Below are 21,208 nucleotides of genomic sequence, written 5' to 3'. Positions count from 1 at the left end.
TTCGCAACCCAGCGCCCAACCGCCGCGCCACCGGGGAGGCCCAGAAGAACATAAGATTTTATCTAAAACTTTGGTCACCTGTAAATACTTATCCTTTGGTTATGAAAAAACAAGATTTTAAATATATTCTTTCAGAAAGGGATTTGAAAGAGCCTGGTGACCTTGGGAAGAGTGGTGCATATGTTCTGGTTGTGGAACTTTTTCTAGAAATACTATACTAATACTTCTGGATTAGGGTTAGAGTCTCCTCTTTAGCATACTATTGTAGGCATTTTTTAAAAAAGATTTATTTATTTATTTATTCATTCATTCATTCATTCATTCATTCATTCAAGCACTGGGTACAGTCAGAAGCGCGGGAGGGTGAGAGAATTCACCAGAGCCAGAGCGGGGAGCAGAGCAGGCAGAAGGACCGAAGTACACTGCTGAGGGGAGCAGCTGGCAGCAGGAGAGGTCTGCGCGCCATGCGGGACCCTTCTCTGGTGGCCGGGGAGCAGCCGGGGATTAAACCGGTGCTGCAGAGGCTGCAGGCAGCTTCGCAACCCAGCGCTCAACCGCTGCGCCACCGGGGTGGCCCTATTGTAGGCATTTTAAAGAAGTTAAAATAGAATTTTATTTAGTGAAATCCATAGATGGAGGTGTGCAGTTGAGTTTCAATAAATATTTACAGGTTTGTGGCCATACCCTCAATCCTGATAGGAAACCCATATATCACATTTGAAAGTTACTTAATGCCCCCTGCTAGTTATTTCACCTTCTCCCTGGTTTCAAACTACTGTTCTGGTTCACTATAAATTAATTTTTATTTGTTTTTGAACTTCATATAAATGTAATCATACAATATCCTTTTGTAAGGCTACTTTGATTCAATGTAATGTTTTTTAAATATTATTATTTATTTTTTACATCATTGTTCATTTTTAAACAATATTTGCTTCCCCACACCCCCCCCCTCAGGTGTAGTCCCCATAGAATTTCCTTCACCAATATACTCGTGTACCATCACCTCAGTCCCCTGTGCTCCTCCCTCCCTCCCTCCCTCCCTCCCATCCCTCTTCCTCCTCCTCCCCCACAGGATGTCTCTGGTTTATAATTGTCTGTTTTTGTTTTGTTGTGTTTTGTATTGTCATTATTTTTTTATACTGATGTCTTATTTGGTTCCTCTATATTCCTCCTATAAGTGAAACCATCCGATATTTTTCTTTTTCCTTCTGACTTATTTCACTGAGCATAATTCCTTCTAGCTCCATCACGTTGCTGTGAATGGCATGAGTTTGTCTTTTTGATTGCTGAGTAATATTCCATTGTGTATATATGCCACATCTTCTTGATCCAGTCATCTGTTTTTGGGCATTTGGGTTGTTTCCAGGTTCTACCTATTATAAATAGTGCTGCACTAAACATAGGGGTACAGGTGTTCTTTTGAATTAGTGTTTTTGTGTCCTTTGGGTAGATCCCTAGGAGTGGGATTTCTGGGTCATATGGTAGCTCCATTTTTGGTAGGCTGAGGAACCTCCAGACAGCTTTCCAAAGCAGTTGGACCAGTTTGCACTTCCACCAGCAATGTAGGAGAGTTCCTTTTTCACCACATCCTCGCTAACATTTGTTGGTGCTATTTTTTTGATATGTGCCATTCTTACTGGTGTAATGTGGTATTGCAATGTGGTTTTGATTTGCATTTCCCTGATGGTAAGGGATGTTGAACATTTTTTCATATGCCTATTGGCCATTTGCATTTCCTGTTTGGAGAAGTGTCTTTTAAGTTCTTCTGCCCATTTCTTGACTGATAGTTTACTTTGTTTTTGTTGAGTCATGTGAGTTCTTTGTATATTTTTGTTATCAGTCTCTTATCAGTTGTATGGAGTGCAAAGGTTTTTTCCCCAATCAGTGGGGTGTCTCTTTGTTTTGGTTAAAGTTTCTTCTGCTGTACAGGAGCTTTTCAGTTTGATGTAATCCCAGGTGTTTTTATCTTTTCCTTGACTTTCTTTGCTTTGCATGATGAGTCTTTAAAGATGTTACTGAGATGTATCTTGTAGTGTTTTACCTATAATTCTTATGTATTTTTTATGGTTTCAGGTCTTACGTCCAGTTCTTGTATCCTCAATGTAATGTTTTAGAAATTCATCCACATTACTGTGAATATCAGTAGTTCATTTCCTTTTTTTTTTTTTTAAAGATTATTTATTTATGCAAGCACTGGGTACAGTCAGAAGCACGGGAGGGTGAGAGAATTCACTACAGCCAGAGTGGGGAGCAGAACAGGCAGACTGACGAAGTACACTGCTGAGGGGAGCAGCGGGCATGCCATGTGGGACCCTCGCCGGCAGCTGGGCATTGAACTGGCACTGCAGAGGCTGCAGGCAGCTTCACAGCCCAGCGCTCAACTGCTTCGCCAATGGGGAGGCTCTCAGTAGTTCATTTCATTGCTAAGTAGTATTCTATTGTAGCAATATACCATAGTGTATAGAAATATACTAGAATTTGTTTATCTGATCACCTGTTATTAGACATTTTGAGTTCTTTCCAATTTGGGCTTATTATGAATAACGTTGTTATGAATATTTGTGTCTAAGCTTTTTTGTGATCATATATTTTTATTTCCCTGGGGTTAAATAATTGCTGGGACATATGAGATAATTAACTGCCCAAACTGTCCTCCAAAGTGGTAATATGAATTTACACTGATATACTGAGCTTTGTATGAATCCCACTTACTCAACACCCTTACCAACATTTGGTCTTTGTCAGTCTCTTAGTTACCCCAGTGAATGTGAAAGGGTATCTCATTATGGTGTTTTCACTTGCATTTTCCTCTGATGATTAATGGTGATATGCATCTTTTAATGTGTTTGTTGGCCATTTATGTATCTTTTGTAACAGGTTTCTGTTGTCCATTAAATTTTTCTTCTTTCTGTAATGATTTGTGTGTGTTCTGGTATGTATTTTCAGCATGAATTCTTTATCAGATATATTTAATTTTTTTACTGTATTGGCCTTTCCATGATAACTTGAGCTGCTGGTATGTGTAGTTTTGTTTTACTTTTTATGATTTTTAGAGTAATAGAAATTCTTAACTTTAATGTAGTCAGATTTATCTAGTGTTTTTTCTTTATATCTTTTATGTCTTAGAAATTTTTTCCTTACTTAGAGGTCATGAAAATACTTTCTTCTCAAATATTTTATAAAACTTAATACATTTGTCTTTCCCATTTATGTCAGTAACTCACCTTATGTTGCTTCTAATGAAAAAGGAAAGCAATTTCATTTTTTTCCTGTATGGATATCAGTTGTGCTGGCATATGTTCCATATTGATCTGTGTTGTATCTCTTTTTTATGAATCATATGTCCATTTATATGTGGATGGATGTTTCTTGATCTCTTCCAGTACCACACCATTTTTTGCTAATATGATTTAATCTTGATAACTGTTTCACTAAATTGTACCTCCTTTGTGGTCCCCCCCCCCCCCAGGTATTTGGCTGTTCTTGGGCTTTTATGTTTCATCATGTCCTACAAAACAAAGTAAAAATACATCCTGTTGTTTTTATTTTATTTGTTTTGGATCTTTAGCTTAGTTTGAGATACTGATAATTTGTAGACTTTATAAATTTATTTTGGCCTTCTTTGGTGTCTTTCAGTACATCCTTAAATTTTTTCCCATAGAGGTATTGCATATGTTCATTTGATTTATTCCTAGGTACTTGCTTTTATTGATGCTACTACACAGTTTCTTTAATTTTATTTATTTATTATTTTTTAATATTTTATTTCATATAATTCTTATATCTTTTTCATTTTTGCACAATGTATGCATTTTCATTGTGGTTATATTCCCCATACAATTGCACCCCCCCTTATTTTGACCCTAGTCCTTCCTCTCCCCGTCCCTCCCCCCATAGTGTGTCTCTGGTTTATAGTTGCTTGTTGATTTTGATTTTTACTTTGTATTAATTAGTCTTTTTCCTGGTCCCTTATTTAGGTTTTCTAAAGTTTCTTTAATTTTATTTCACATTTTATATATTGCTCTTTCTTACCTACAGTTTTACTAAACTCTTAGTCTAATAATTTCTCCATAGATTCCTTTAAATTTTTCTATTTGCACCATCATGTCATTGCTAACAGTGGCAGTTTTCTTTCTTTTTAATCTTTACATTTCTTTTGTTTTTATTTTTGCTAAATTTGGGTAAGTACAGTGCTAAATAGCAGTGACTGTAATAGGCATCTTTGTCTCACTGCAGTGGTAAAGGAAAAATTTAATGTTTGACTATTCGTACAGAATGATGCTTGCTTAGTTTTTTTGGTAGTTATCTCCATGTTTTTGTTTTTGTTTTTTTTAAAGATTTATTTATTTTTATACAAGAACTGGGGTTCATGTCAGAAGCGAGGGAGGGTGAGAGAATTCACCAGAGCCAGAGCAGGGAGCAGTGTCTGACCAAAGACACTGCTGAGGGGAGCAGCAGAGGCAGGAGAGGTCTGCTGCGCCTTGTGGGGTTCTCCCTGGCTGCCGGGGAATGGAACTGGCGTTGCAGAGGCTGCAGCCATTGGGTTTGGGGTTCTAAATATGTTTGTTAGATGAAATTTGTTGTTGATTTCATTATTCAAATCTCCTAAAATCTATTTTTGTTTCTAGGAGGGGGCTTGTCAGTTTGTTACGATATAAATATGTTAAATTTTGTGTTTTCCTCTATGTGCTTTACATATTTTTAGGTCATGTTACTAAATTTCTATACATCTAGATCATTTTCTTTTTTGTGTAGAAGAACTGTAGGGTTTAGGGTGGTGGTAAGAGGATTTACCAGAGACAGAATGGGGAGCAGAACAGGCAGATTCACTGAAATACACTCTATTGGACTATATGTGGCATTGCTCTCTGGCCAGGTTTGAACTCAGGCCATATTGGTGATAGCACTGAAACTTAACCCCTAGGACACTTGGGAGGCCCAATCTAGATAATTTTTTAACTATTCAAACCTTTCATCATTATGAAGTTTCGCTTCATTTCTAGTAATCCTTCTTATCTCAAGGTATACATTTTTCTTATATTAGTATAGCTAAGCCAGTTTTCCTTTTTAAAAAAAGTATGTTTACTTATTAGTCTTTTCAAATGTTTTCTTAAGTTTTCAGTTTTGTATATCTAATAGTATGTTGATAGATTTAAAAGAAAAATTTGAGGACTGATGGGAAGTACTGTCCATTTGCTTCAGTTTCAGCAAATACTCTGAGGGTTGAAACCAACCCAGGTACTGGACAAATCTCTCTGAATTTGTATTTCATATCTCGGAATTTTATTTTTATAATAACTCACTATGCTTTAAGAGGATTTTAATATTTTTTTCAGCTTTTTAAAAGTTGTCTGTAGCCTTGTGATTTGCATTACTTGGAGTTGCTACAAGTGTCTTAACCTTTGTTTCAGTTTTATGCTTATGATTTTGTGTGTTTGAATGTTTGTATGTAGTATTTTGTGTGTTTGAATTCCTTCCAGCTAAGAATTGGGCTTTGATTACATAGGTATGTTCTGAGGAACTTGCCTTGGCCTAGAATAGACTGGGGTCAGGATTGCAATGTGAATTGATGTGTTGGGTGTCAAGGTATAATTTTAAGATACTGTGTGAAATTTGTCAATTAAATGCATTTTTTGTGTCTTGACATCATCTTGGGATGAAAGCTGCTTTATTTGATATATTTCTGCTAGTTTTATAGTGAACTGAAAGAAGGTTCTATTCTTCTTGTTAAGAGTTAAAGAATAGGAGAAACACAGAGCAATACAGGAATGAAGATGGTATGAAGGATCCTGGACAAACTTTGAAACCACTTGAAACTGCAGTTCACCCCATTGATTGAGCAAATATTTTATAATTAGAATATTTTAAAAATCTTAGAACTATTTAGGGTTGGATTAAACATAGGATGAAATTAGAATTCCAAAGGACCCTAAGTGGTTCTTGGATTTGTCCATTGGGTAGCAAAAGGAAAAATTTAAAAACTGGGTTGTGAAAACATTATGCTTAAAAAAAAGTTAGAAAGTAGTTCAGTAATAACTGATTTGAATGCATGGGGGAGATTAAACCCCAAATATATGTACTGAAGAAACCTGTAGCTAACATGTTTTGCATTAGGAGTGAGAAATGATCAACTTAAGTTTGTGCATAGGCATTATGGTATAGCAGTCACTTGAATCTTTCATATACATTATGCCCAGGAGCCCTGTTTTTCCTTCCAATTTTTTTTAAGATTTTTTTTTGTTTATGCATACAAGAACTGGACTAAAGGCCAGAGATGTGGGCCATGGGAGGGTTCACCAGAGACAAAGTGTGAGGAGCAGAACAGTTGGATCTTCTGAAATACACTGCTGATGGGAGCAGCGGGCAAGACAGAAGAGGTCTGTAGGACCATATGTGGGTTAGCTCCATGGCCAGGGATCAAACTCATGCTGCAGTGGTTGGCAGTAGTTTGATAGCACTGACTTTAACCCCTTGCGCCACGAGGGAGGCCCTCCTCTCATTCTTTGCTGCCATACTTCCCTTTTCTTTTAGCTTGACTGATAATAGGCACCAATGGCCTGACGTGTACTTCAATTGCTTTGCACTGGATTTGTTCAGATTGTTGATTTCTATCTCTGTCTTACTTTTTTCCTAAGTAAACATCTATATTTTCCATCTCTCCAGTAATCTTTAGGCCTCCAGGAATTTATGCAACTCAGTAGACTGTATAGTCCTGCTTTCCTTTTGGGTAGAATTAATTCATGTTAATGACATGTTAATGACAGTTTTTGCATATTTTCATTTACTCTTTAAAAACTTGCAGATCCTTATATTTTACCATTAAAATTTAGGCAGTCTCATCAGATCAGAGTTTCATTGGGAAACCAGGCACTTTAAATATTACTTAAACATTTAAAAGTACTGAATAGATTATTATTAATAAGCAATACTGTGTGAAAGTAAACATTTGTCTAAGGAAAATAAACACAGAACCAAAAACAAAATAATCTGGAAAAAAATGCATATAGAGTGGGGCTAAAAATACTTGAATGAAAGATAAAGGTGTGTAAAATATCTAAGATTAATAAAACAAGTCCAATTTTTGTATATAGACAAAGAATATGAACACACAGAATGAAATGAATATGGCTACTCTGGGGTAGCAAGATGGTAGATTTTCTTTAAATAATATTAAAGTGACATCCATTGAGGAATTAGTTCATTGTTAAGATTTTTAATTAGTTTGACCAGTGCACAATATTTGAACTGTTGTATGATTAATCAGCAAATTGATTACTTGTCTGTATGATCAAACCTTAATTGCAGTAGTGCTATACCAGATATTACTGAATATAAAAATTACTTGTAATTACAAATTTAGTAATTTGTATATATATTTTTATTTTTGACTTAGGCATTTCTCATTTTTGGAAATACTTTTATCTTTGTTATATAGACTTATTTCAGGCATTAGTTACAGTGAATGAACTATAAATTGTGCTTATTGCTGAAATTGCTGCTGTCTTTGATTTATAGTGAAAGCAGATTTCTCCATAAAACAAAATAAATACAAGATCCATGTTAATTTATTTCTGAAATGAGTTGTTTAAGTGTTATTTGAAACATTGATGATCTCTTTTAATATTCATAAAATAGAATGCTTTATTTAATTTTGTTCTTTGAAGCACTACTTTTAAAGTATATTAGAGTTTCAGATTACTCAGAAATTGTCTAATTTCTGATGTTAACATGGGGGGTTGTGTGTTAGAGGATTCGCCAGAAACAATGGGAGCAGAACAGGCGGACTGTCTGAAATACACTGCTGAGGGGAGCAATGGGTGAGACAGGAGAGGTCTGTTATGCCATGTGGGTCAGCTCCCTGGCCGGGATCAAACTCTGTATAGCTGCAGATAGCTTCATAGTGCTGAGACTTAACCCTTTGTGCCGCCAGGGAGGCCCTACATACGATACTTTTAAAACAGTGTCTGGCATGTAAAACAGTGCCTGGCAGTAAAAGTTAACTGCAAATAATAATAAAATAAATTAAAAAACAAAATAATAAATAAAAGCCTAATTGCCAGTCACCATTGGCTTAATGAGGTTCTACATGTACTGTATTGCCTGACTGAGAGTATTTTCTCTCCCTGTTTGTTGCGTCACTAAAAAATTTATAGATTTAAAAAATGGACTTTCTTTTGAAGTATTATGCCAAATATTATTATTACAGTTTCTCATACTGTTGAGTCAGGTATTTATGTGGATGTAGTATCATTCAGATTCTTTGCCAGTTGTCAGATAACATTAGGTGTATAGAACCAAAAAATTATCTTGGCTTCAATTTGGAAGAAACTGCTTATAGTTGCACCTATTTGTGAACCTCTCTTCTCTTCCTTTGTCAGTTTAGGAAAGATTGAGAAAGTACAGAGAAGGAATTCAGTTTTGGGTGTAGAAGCAAAATTATTTCACAAGGAATGGAACATAAAACAGATGCTTTAGGAATGGCTTGATTAATAGCACTCCTACATATTATTTATGATGATCACAGAGAAATCAGGATTAAAACCACCTCCCTTTTGGGTCTCCCTGGTGGCGCAAGGGGGTAAGACACAACCTATGAAGCTATCCGCAGCCATTGCAGCATGAGTTTGATCCCCGGCCAGGGAGCAACCCACATGGTGCAGCAGACCTCTCCTGTCTCACCCGCTGCTCCCCTCAGCAGTGTGTTTCAGTCAGTCTGCCTGTTCTGTTCCCCACTCTGCCTCTGGTGAATCCTCTCATCCCCCGCATCTCTGGCTCTTGTATGCATAAATAAGTAAATTTTTCAAAAAAAAACCACCTCCCTCTTGTTGCCGCTTATATTTCATATCCTTGTTTTGAAGTAATATTTATCATCTTTATAAAAACATCCTGCTTTATACAAAAGCAACATTATGTTAATGCCATCAATTCAGGAGTTAGGACAGTTTTTGTAGAACACGTGAAATAAAATGTGAGGGCTAATAGTGCAGTTACTTTTACCAAGTTCCTGTTTGCGTTAAGAAGTTTTACATGTTGATGAAATGACAGTTTACTTTTACTTCTGATTGTATGTTATCTATTTAATTTAATGCTGGAACATGATTTAGAAAATATCTTCCTATGGATTGTAATGAGAATAATCACCTATATTTATTTTTATTTTTAATGATAAAATTTTAAATCCTATGTCCCAAAACTCTTCAAGGAGAGAGAAATATTTCATTGATTAAGCAAACATTTTGAATAGTCTTGAGAGAACTTGTAAGCTGTGTGTGTTTGGATTGGGGAAGGAAGGCATAAAAGGAGGGAATTGGGGGAGAGTGGTAAACTTAGATAAAAGAAAAATGCTCAATCATATATACTTGCAAAAATATGGTAGGGCCTCCCTGGTGGCGGTTGAGCGCCGCACTATGAAGCTGTCTGCAGCCTCTGCAGTGCATGTTCAACCCTGGCTGGCCAGTGAGAATCCCACATGGCAAAGCAGATCTCTCCTGTCTCGCCCGCTGCTCCCCTCAGCAGTGTATATTTCAGTCTGCCTGTTCTGTTCCCCGCTCTGACTCTGGTGAATCCTGTCACCCTCCTGTGCATCTGGCCTGTACACTGGTTCTTATATAAAAATAAAATCTTAAAAATAAGGCAAAGGTTTGGTGACTTGGATACTAGAACAGCTCTGTAGATCTGGCTGGTAGAGAAAAGGCCAGTATGGATATAGAAAAGAACATAAGCAATGGCAAGGACTTGGTGATGAACATAGAACGTCCTAGAAGGGGAGAGTAGAATGATAAACTAGATCTTGAAAAGTACTATGACATTACCCTGAGCGTTAAGTAGGAATGTATAGAAGGTAGTGGTTAATTTTGCTTGGCTAACTCAGTTAAGTGGTTTCTTCTTACTTAGCTTCATATGCCTATGACTAAAATTTTCACTTCAGCAAAATTGTGTATTTATTATTTTTGACTGGGAACTTTATAATGAGTGATAGAAATGTAAAACCTTTCAATCCTAAGAATTTAGTCTATATGAAGGGCAGGTAGAAATTCTACGTTTATGGTAAGAACTAGAATATAGAGGTTTTTAAATGGGTATGCTTAAAACATTTCTCTTCCTGTTCAGAATTAGTATTCCTAGAACATTGATTTGAAGATACTAGTGCAATAACTTTGTTCTCATGTTATCTCCATTTTACACATGAGGGAACAGAGTGAACTTCCCAAAGTGATACAAGTATAAGTTTTGTAGCCAGAATTCTTATCAAAAGGAATTTGATTTCAGAATCTCTGCTCTTGGGCCTCCCTGGTGGCACAGCGTGTTGAGCGTAATGCTGGGAAGCTGTCCGCAGCCTCCGCGGTGCTGGTTTAATCCCTGGCCAGCCAGGGAGATTCCCACATGGCGTAGCAGACCTCTCCTGTCTCGCCTACTGCTCCCCTCAGCAGTGTATTTCGGTCCTTCTCCCTGTTCTGCTCCCTGCTCTGTCTCTGGTGGATTCTTTCACCCTTCCGCACCTCTGGCCTGTACCCCAGTGCTTGTATGAATAAAAGAATATGTGCTCTTACCTAATAAATTATATTGTAATGCCTCTCAGTAACATATAGTATGAGACCCTTGGATTCTATCTAGGAAATCATTATTACAAATAGTTATGATGACAAATAGTAAGTGTTATAAAATAGAGCTATATTGAGAGTGCAGGAGAACTGCAGGGAAGCTTTCACAATAATGTATTCAATAATTGAAGGATATGTATCCAAATGGATAAGACAGTATGAAAAATCAAGCAAAGGTTAATACCAGTGAAAAAGTTAATGCATGAAAAATTTAAAAGTAGTCTCAAGTTGTTCAGGGTGTATATCAATATCATAAGGCATCTTGTTTTTTTTTTTAAAGCAGAGACATTTTAGTGAAAGTTTCATTGATGGGATGAGATATGCCAGGTAATGTTAAGGAGGAATAGGCCAGTTGTAACTATTTGTTTCTTAGGTAATTTAAGATCTAAACAAACTAAATGCATCAAATGTTCAGTAACCACTTTGCTAGAGAAATGATGGTGATACAGGTGCCTGGGATGGAAAGTGGAAATTGTCATATTTTGTTACTGGAAATAGACACATGCTTTCTAGCCTTGAAGACCTAGACTGATGAGATTCCCAGTGAAATGCTGAGAGAGACTATACAATGGTGTGAGGGAGGCCAATGCCAGATTCTATTTAGGGTGTATAGAATTGGCAGTGCTGCATTAAAGGCCCAGAGGAGGCCTGCTTCTTTGTGATTTTGTGCTACCCATGGCAGTCAGGATTGGGGAAGGTGGGGAGTTGGATAGTGGTAGCAGTAATTTTAGAGAGGTTTATCCATTTGTGTACCTGGCATATGTGAGGGAAGGACTGGATGCTGTTGTATACCTGGATCACCTGCTTGTGAATGGTTTCAGATATGAAGAAAAAAGAAAATAAATCAGTCTGAGGAATGACAGTTACATAATTTCTCTATATGAAGTAATTTCTCTATATGAAGAATTTGTATTAGCATATATACAGTAGCACCCAAATCTGATTAATAGATTACCTCCATGATTTTTTGCAGTACTTACCAAGAGTGTAAGTAATCTTAAAATTAATGACATTATAGTGAATTATAAGTTTTTTCTTTTTTAATAGTATATGAATTTAATGGTGTGTTTGAATACAGTGGCATCTGAGTCAATAAAATACGGAATATTTTTTCCAGTACTCATTAGCATAAATATATAGTTATTTTTTAAACAGGAACTGTTCTGGTCTATTCCTTTTAAATCACCAGTGGTTTGTATACCAGTCCACTGAAACACTGGTAATTGTAAAACTAACGATATGCTTGTAGAATATAGGGCTTAGGTTACATGTTGAGGAGGTTAATTAGAAAAGAAAAAGTGTAAACTCTTTGCAAGGTCTGTAATTTCTTTCTTTCTTTTTTTTTTTTTTTAAAGATTTATGCATACAAGAGCTTGGGTACAGGCCAGAGATGTGGGGGGTGAGAGGACTCACCAGAGACAGAGTGGGGAACAGAACAGGCAGATTGACCGAAGTACACTGCTGAGGGGAGCAGCGGGCAAGACAGGAGAGGTCTGCTGTGCCATGTGGGTTGCTCCCTGGCGGGCTGGGATCAAACTCATGCTGTAGAGGTTGCGGATTGCTACATAGTGTGGTGCTTAACCCCTTGTGCCACCAGGGAGGCCCAAGGTCTTTAATTTCTTTGCATTGTAGCAAATGTAAGTGTCTTGACTAAAAACAGAAGTACAGAAAGTTTGTCCAGTTATAGCCAGGATTTTGCACTTTGTCTTCCTCATTTTCTTGTAATGTGCAGTGCTAAGTTCTACTTTTTGGCTTTACTTGAAAAAAGATCCTTCTCATATGTATTTGGATGGCAGTCACATTTCCCTCTGCTTAAATGAGATAAACATTAGTAGTTCCAAAGGGTGGGTCTTTTTCTGGGCATCTCTTGAATTACATGTTCTTTAAAAGGATTCTTAAGAAGATGGTATTCTGGTCAAGACAATTTTAGGTGATATTTATTAATTGAGAACTGCTTAGAAAGAACAGGCATTTGAACTTGTCATTTTAAACAGAGCCCACATTTTAATGTGTGGCTCTTGGAGGTTATTTGGATTTTTATTGACTTGTTTTAAAATATTTGAGTAGTCCCCTTCTTATTGTCAGAATATGAATTTTGACTAAGCCAGTAGAGGAGTGGGTTTTTTCCATTGCATGTTATGATGATAGCAGTTAAAAATTAAAATGTTTCTTTTGTTATAAAGATGTTTACTTAAAAGATTAGCTTGCATTTCATTCAGCCATCTGCATAAAACTGAGTGAAGGATACCAGAACTTGAAAAATGGGCAAAGGAATATTAACTTTCCTAATATAATACTAATACTTGAATAAGCTGTATGCAGATTAACTAGGTTTGGGATACTGATCAATATTTTTTTTTTAATATCATTTACTTCCAAATTTTCATAGACTTGGTGTTAAAAATCTTGGGCAAAAATAGGAAAACTTTGCTCATTTAAACATGGGTATACTTTTGAGTTCCTAAGGTGAAGTCACCTTTAAATAAAGTTGTTTGTCTTTCTGGAAAAGAGACCTCTTATGCAGTTGTGAGGGAGGTGTGGGGGGGCTGTACAAAGTGGGAAATAGAAATTCTGTTTTTCTTCTTTTAGGGCAGGGTCCAGAAGTAAAGCATATTAATATAAGCAGTGTAAATTACAGGTCTCAGAAGGACTTTGGAATATTGAATTTTGCCTAATTTTTTAGTTGCCTTTTTTATTTTTATTTTTAAAAGATTTATTTATACAAGAACTGGGGTACAGGCCAGAAGGGTGTGTGTGTGTGAGAGAGGATTCACCAGAGACAGAGCAGGGAACAACACAGGCAAATCGACTGAAGTACACTGCTGAGGGGAGCAGGGAGTGAGTTAGGAGAAGTCTGCTACGCCATGTGGGTTGCTCCCTGCAGGGATGAACTCGTGCTGCAGTGGCTGCGGATAGCATCATAGGTTGCGTCTTAACCCCTTGTGCCACCAAGGAAGCCCCTCTTTAGTTGCCTTTAAAAAAATTAAACTTTTGGTCTCTGCTACCTATTTCATTAATTTTCTTTTTCTATTGAGTACATAAGAAATAGGAGCTGACAATTTAACCCTTATTAAAAAAAGCTTTTCAGAGAAAACCTATGTTCATGTTCATAGGGATATTGGTCATTTTGTCCAAGAAAATGCAGTTAGATTTTTATTCCTTGAACAGTAGGAGACAGGAACAGAGTTTTCAATATTGTTTTAAGATACCTGATTGGATGACATGTTCAGAGGTTTGGATGTCTTTATAAGATTATAAGTAGGAAAATTTAAGTTTCATGAGGTTTCTGGGCTAGCAATTTTTCTTTTTTATATAAATATAATATTTGATCTATGAATTGGTAGTGAGAACTGGAACTTAGGGCCAGGTAGGGGAGGAAATAGATGGAGAGGGAGGGGGTAAAGAGGAAGCAGTTACTTCTTTACCCAGAGGTTAACTGATAGCAAGTAGCAAGACATTACTGAGTGTGCAGGTATTTGCCTTCTGTAATTTCCCAAAGGTAGCTCTTGGAACTAGTGAAAGAAACAAAAATCAGGAAACCTTTTTCCAACACTCGAGCTAGTCTTTCTCATCTTTCCATAGCAACTATAAATATTGAACTACTTCTGGTACTTAAATGACATTGCTTGGCTTTAATGCAATTAATGTCTAATGACTCAAATACCAAGATTTTCTATTATTTTAAACTGAGGCTTAAGTATTTCTCTTGCTTTTTGTTAAATTATTATTATTTTTCTGAAGAGATAAGGAACATTTCTTCATTTAAGATGAACCTAAATTTAAGATGATGAACCTGAATGCTGTGTTATAAAATTAGATCTTAAATTCTTACTTTCAGTAGTAAAATGACTGCTTACCTTGTGATTTTTCTTCATGGACTTGGAGTCAGAAAATAACATTTGGAGTTATTAAGAGGAATTCCTTATAAACCTGTTTATGATTTAATATATCGGAGTTAGTAGTATGAAGTGAATGTGTTCAATATAGACATAATTATACAGAACAGGTCAGAACATTAAAACAGCCTTTACATTCTTTCTTAGAACCATCTAATTTCCCCCCATTTTTGCAGATTGTTTTTTCTGGTGGTGAAGACATCATATATGAATTATTCTTTCCCCTCTTCCTACTCTCTGTGTAAAGATTAAGTTTAACAAGAAATCACTTGTAAGATAAATTATAAAAGGTACAAATTAAATTTGCTGAAGTTGGTTTGATCACAGTCATTCTTTTTTTTTGAGGACATGGTCAGAGCTTCTTTTTGCCTACTTGAAATATTGAAAGTAATAAGGTACATGTGAAGTGCAACTAAACCTTCAAATCTAAAAGTGTTACTGCAAAATTACTTTGCTTTTGACTTCTCACATTTTTTGGTCCACATTTAGAAAAGCACTTGTCGGTATTTCAACCACTTAAATGAAGATCACAATTGTATTGATCACTAACCAGCTATTTAAAATTCTGTATTGCAGAGCCTCTTTTGAAGAATATACTTTAAACTTCTCCCACATTGGAAAAAAAAACCCACACTATTCTCTCTCACACACAAACACATATTTTCACATTCACACGCACACACAGTATCTGTATTTATAAATGTTTATGTATAAAGAATCAACCATCCTGTACCACTTGTGTAGTTACAAAATTATACAGGATTGATATTTTGGTAATTATCTATTGAAACAGAACTTTTACTTGTTATAGTGAACATTGGCATAAGTGTTGGTCGCTCAAGACACTTAGTAGCAGTAAAAGGCTTTTTGATACAGAAATATGATTATAACATGTCATTTAGCTAATGGTGTCTGATGACTTACTGGATTTTGTTTTTCAAGAAGAAGTAGGTTGTTTTTGGCATAGGAAATGATAATATTATAGCTGCTTATCTATGTCTTACAGCTGGCAGAGATATGTAGTAAACTGATGGTGAATTTGTGTGTGGATCCCTGAAAACTCAAGAGTTTAGTGATTTCAAAAGAGCTAGAAAAGACAAATAGCATACATTAAAAAAAAAAATGGTCTTGTTTGGAGATCTCACTGAACCAGACCATTGATTCAGTTTTATATTTACTGTTTCTCTAGTGTTTTCAAAGCTTGGTCCTAATAAGTAGGGGAAAAAATTCATTGATGGCATTTAGCCCTGCAAGAATACTACAGTTGACACTAAAATGCAACTCCATGAAGGTAGGAACTTAATTTTTTTCTCTGCTGCATCCCCAGTATCTAGGATGGTGCCTATCCTCTCAAAATATTTGTCAAAATGAGCCTCCACCAGAATGAACTTATATATAGGTAAATACAGAATGCTCTTTGAACAGTCCTTGTTTCTATTTTCATTTATAGTTGACTTCAGCAGCAAAGGTTTTAAAAAACGTAAGATTTGAACTCCTATTCAAGGAGTAAGATCAGGCCATAGTAGAGTTACTCAGTGATAAATGCATGGGTTTTGGTTAGTTGGTGATGAAATCATCTCCCCATCATGGAATGATCCTTCCCAACATGCCACAGAATTCTAGTTTGGAAATGTCTTTCATTTTTCATCAGATAACTGAAAAATTATTAGGCATAAATGAAGAAACACTATGAAGCTAAAAAACTCACCCCAAATAGTGGCAATTATAAAGGCATTTTAAAAAAAAATTGACATCTCTGAACTATTTTATATTGTCTCTACACTCATGTTTTACTGTGAATCTGTTTAGTATGCAGTTCATGTGCATGAAACGCTATTTCACATACAGTTAAAATAAGAGGTTTTAAAAAAATTTAATGTTTTCTTCCCAGAAGTTTTGAACTCTGAATTATCTTACATTTGAAAATGAGACTATATAAAAAACTTTCCATTGTTCTTTTGAGGTTAAAATGTACCCTAGCCAGGGCCTCCCTGGTGGCGCAGCGGTTGAGCGCTGGGTTGCGAAGCTGCCCGCAGCCTCTGCAGTGCCGGTTCGATCCCCGGCTGCTCCCCGGCCACCAGAGGAGGGTCCCACATGGCGCGCAGACCTCTCCTGCCGCCCGCTGCTCCCCTCAGCAGTGTACTTCGGTCCTTCTGCCTGTTCTGCATCCTGCTCTGACTCTGGTGAATTCTCTCACCCTCCCGCGCTTCTGACTGTACCCAGTGCTTGTATGAATAAATAAATAAATAAATCTTAAAAAAAAAAAATTAAAAAAAAAAAAATGTACCCTAGCCAAAAAAGTGCAGCTTTAAAGACCTCCCCAACTTTACCCTCCCCCAGCATTTTTGGAAGCCTAGCTTGAGTAAATTTGGCTCAATCTGATTAGTTTTTGTAGTTTGGGTTCTTTTATTAAATAAATGGTCCAAATTGTTGTGCTTCCTTACCCTTATTGAAACTGCTGTGGTGGATGGTATACAGATAGTCCCATAAACTATTCCATATAGGCATAAACTATTCCATATAAGTGTTCCTTCTTGCCTCAAGCCCTCTGTGTCCCATCTTTTAGTCATTACCTCCTCATCTTCCAAATGCCTACTTAGTGTTGGGTTAAATTCTCTTCAATGTGGCTGTATAGTATCTGATACTGTAGCATTTAATATTCAAGTATATTGATTTTTACTTTCTTCAGGGTTTTCTCTTAAAATGAATAAAATACTATCTTCCTGTCTAGTGGTGTATGCAATTATAAAAATTTGTCTCTTGTTTCAGATAAATTCAGAAAGTCTTCCTTTTTAAAAAATTCCTCTCTCCTCCTACCTTCCCCCTACCACTATGAGTGACCATAATTAATTCCAGCTATACCACTCAGCCTGGCTGTTCATTAGTGTTTATTATGTTTAAAAATCCCTTTTAAGTAATTGTTTAGATTTTAACCACAACCACTTTACATTCTACCTCTTCAATATATGAATGTCAAGATTACCAGGCATAACCATTCTTACTCTCTGAGTTATATGTGACTGGTATTCCTGGATAACTACTGGTAGTATGGGATGGTAGCTTGTGGCATCAGAGAGCATTTTTCAGACTTTCCTCTACATAACCATTATTTGACAGATTGTCCTAAATGAGCAGTTTTTAATTTTGTGACAATTTCACAACGATATACCTTTTCCTAACCAAGTAGAAGTTTGATTGTGACTGTTGGAAAGAATAGTCATAGTCAGCACTGAAGCATCTTGCCCAGTCCTTTTGGTTGACTCTGTTGATCTACTCCTTAGACTTTATAGGAACCTGTGGAAACTTTACTCAAACACTTCTGTGTTAATGGGCTTCTCATATCTTAGACAATAAAATATCAAGTAATTTCTGGAGTGTCAGATGATTCTTCTAGTAGACATAGTGATTTCCTTTAATTCAGTCTAGCACCCTTGATTCATTTTTTTACCTCTAGACTTGACCTGTTTCTTGAATTTAACCTTATACTCTCCATTCCCCCTTAACACCTGCTGAACATGTATCTATTGAGAGACCACCTTTAAAGTCAGCATATCATACATAGTTGACATTGCTTCTTGCAACACTTCTTAATAGTACCATGTTTTTTGTACTCACCAGATGCCATAAAATTTTGCAGTTAATTTTGACAATTTGCTCTGCCTCTTTTTTCCCCCCCCATTCCTCATTAATTATCATGGTCAGACAATTAATGCTTTGGCTCACTTTGGTCTCTTCCTCTGCATTTTCACTACTGCTGAGATTTGAGCTCTTAGCAATTCTTATCTGAATTACTAGACTGGTGGCATCTTTTTTTTTTTTTTTTTAAAGATTTATTTATTTATTTTACACAAGAACTGGGGTATAGGTCAGAAGCACAGAAGGGTGAGAGAATTCACCAGAGCCAGAGCAGGTAGCAGAACAGGCAGATGGACCAAAGACACTGCTGAGGGGAGCAGCGGGCAAGGCAGGAGAGGTCTGCGCCATGTGGGGTTCTCCCTGGCTGGCGGGTAATTGAACTGGCACTGCAGAGGCTGTGGACAGCTTCGCAGTGCAGTGCTCAACCACTTCGCCACAGGGGAGGCCCTAGATTGGTGGCATCTTAACTGACTTTGCCCTTCCAAACTCATACAGGGCAGCAAGGGGCACTGAGACTGGCCAAGGACACTACCCACATAGTTTACTGGCCACTGTCTGAGTTTTTCACCCGTGTGCACAATTGCAAGACTACTCAGGTTCAGAGAACAACAATAGTGGGATTTATTTAACAAGCCAGGGAAAACAAAGAGTTGCTGAGGCCAAAAATGGCTGTTTACCTCACCCAAAGCAGTGTCCAGTGTTTTAAAGTCCTAAACACAAATGCTCCCAAGATGGTGTCTTCCTGCCATTGTGGATTTGGAGCACATGGCAGCCAGACTACAGGCTGGGTTTCAACTCACGAAGACAGTAGGAGACACAACAGGAGCTGCTCACCAAAGCCGCTGAGATGACCTGGCACAGCACCAGACAAGTGACACTCAACAAGCAGCTGCAGCAGACGAACGACCCAACAAACAGCCCATACTCATGCAGCTCAGCAAGGTGACCTGCTCCATCTCTTTGCCTTCCCTGCCAGGCTGTAACAGGAGCAAAAACATGAACAGTTTCAGTAGCTCAGCCACCTGCAAAGCCTCTGAACTTTTCCTTTCTGAGGGTGGCTGGAACCCTCCTCACGTTCTTCAGAGGTCCACAACAGCCTTTTGGAAGCTCGCCAGGGTGGGAGCAGAAATCGCTGACCTGGTATCGCTGAAGATCTGAAAATGCTGAAATCCCTAATGCTGAATGTTCAAATGCTGAATCCCAGAATATTGAATCCTGGGGGCTGCTTCTGCAGTACCTTATACTTCTCAGAGTCTCCACCCCCATTGATAGTTTGTTTGCATTTTGCCTGGGGCTATCCATCCTTACCAGCACCCCCCTCCAGGGACCACCACCTGTAAGTCTTTGGCTTCAGCCATCAGTTACAAAACCATCCTACTTGCTACTTTCTACAGTTGAACACCAACACTTTTTGTTTTAATTATTTAAAAAAATTTTTTACAGCATTGTTCATTTTTAAACAATTTTTGCTTACCCCCTTCCCCCAGGTGTAGTACCCATAGAATTTCCTTCACCAGTGCACCATCACCACAATCCCCTGTGCTCCTCCCTCGCTCCCTCTGATCCCTCTCCTTCCTCCTCCCCTGCAGGATGCCTCTGATTTATAATAGTCTGTTTTTGTTTTGTTGTAACACCAACACTTTGTGTTATTTCCCTGCTCATAAAACTTTTGGTTTCATCCCATTGAATGAAATCTTGATTTCTTAGCCTAGCATTCAAGTAAGAACCATAGTTGTATCTTAACTGCCTTTCTAGTCTTGTCTTCCTGAACAATCTCTTGATATTTACACCTATTCTCAAAAATGCCTTGCTTTCTTCCCACTATGGGATTGTTAACCTTCTGCTCTTAAATTACTCCTTTTTATTTAAATCTCATCCAATCTGTAAGATGCAATTGAAATTCTACTCTTATGAAGTCTTGATTTGTCCCTCCTTGAACTCTGAGCACATGCATGTCACAGTTAATCTTATAGTATTCTGACACTTCTTGAGTTACAATGAGCAGTGTCTCATCATTTTTTACAATGTAATACTAATTAAGTAGAATGTGCCTTCACGTATACTGTGTCATCTGGTTCTTTAAAAGTCACATGTGGACAACGAGATCCAGCATTTGTTCTTTTTAATGAATGTTCATTATCCTATAGTAAAATTTGTAGATAATATAGACGTAAATTTTAAAAATTGACAATAAATTAATATAGTACAAAAAAGAAAAAAATTTGTAATGTTTTGAGTATTCAAATACTCAGCAAAAAATTGCACTCCAGCAAAAAACCAAACAAACAAAAACAACAAAAGCCCTTTAGATTTACAAACTCTACAACTTTACAGCTGTACTATGTACCCTTAGTTAGGCAATTTAACAAGACCAATCCTGATACATAATGTGATTAGTATATGAAATTGCAGCTGATGAATTGCTTTATTCCTTTCCCATGTAGTATGTGGTTAATATGACTTGAGTAGAAAATATAATATTTTTGGGAGACAAAAACAGTACTTGTAAAATGGGTGAAATTTTTATTACAGGATGTTTAGCCTCCTGTTGATAATTCTTAGTTAAAAACATTTTTTGGAGGTTATGGAAATAATGTACTATGTTGACTGACTCCTTAATTTTAGGATATTGGTGTTTTATACAGTTTTGTTCCTACATGTGATTTCATGTTGTCATGGAAAACTATTTTGGCAGGCTGGAAAGGACCAAGGTTTTATTATTACAACACTAATGACACCAGATAGGAGAATTTTCTCCTGGAAAAATCTGGGCCCTGAACATACACAAAAGTTTCCTTTTATACTCGGTTATTTTAACATAGGTTACATGGGTAGATTACATTTTTGAAGATCATTTAGCCGAAGATAAGCAGAAAAGGGCTTTCGTGAAAAGGCATTCCCCCCTCCTCTTGGAACGCAGCCTTGTTAGTATAAAGACCAGCCATAAATGCATCAGACCAAAGGAGAATTTGCAAGTGATTAGGGATATCAAACTTGCTTTGCACCTGGGTTGGAATGTTTATCTAATGGGACTTTTACTGCATTCATTTGTTTACTGATTTTTCCCTTTCA

At 36.9% G+C, this 21,208-nt stretch overlaps 1 protein-coding gene across 1 annotated transcript in view; it reads left to right on the top strand.

Moving 5' to 3' along the window:
- MTMR3 (myotubularin related protein 3) overlaps nucleotides 1-21,208 on the top strand; it is a gene marked incomplete at both ends in the record, with an annotated part of 119,335 nt that overhangs the window by 33,258 nt on the left and 64,869 nt on the right. The window lies entirely within an intron of this gene.

This window comes from Talpa europaea, assembly GCF_964194135.1.
Source record: "Talpa europaea genome assembly, chromosome: 14".
NCBI lineage: Eukaryota > Metazoa > Chordata > Mammalia > Eulipotyphla > Talpidae > Talpa > Talpa europaea.
This window is presented reverse-complemented; position numbering and strand designations above follow the sequence as displayed.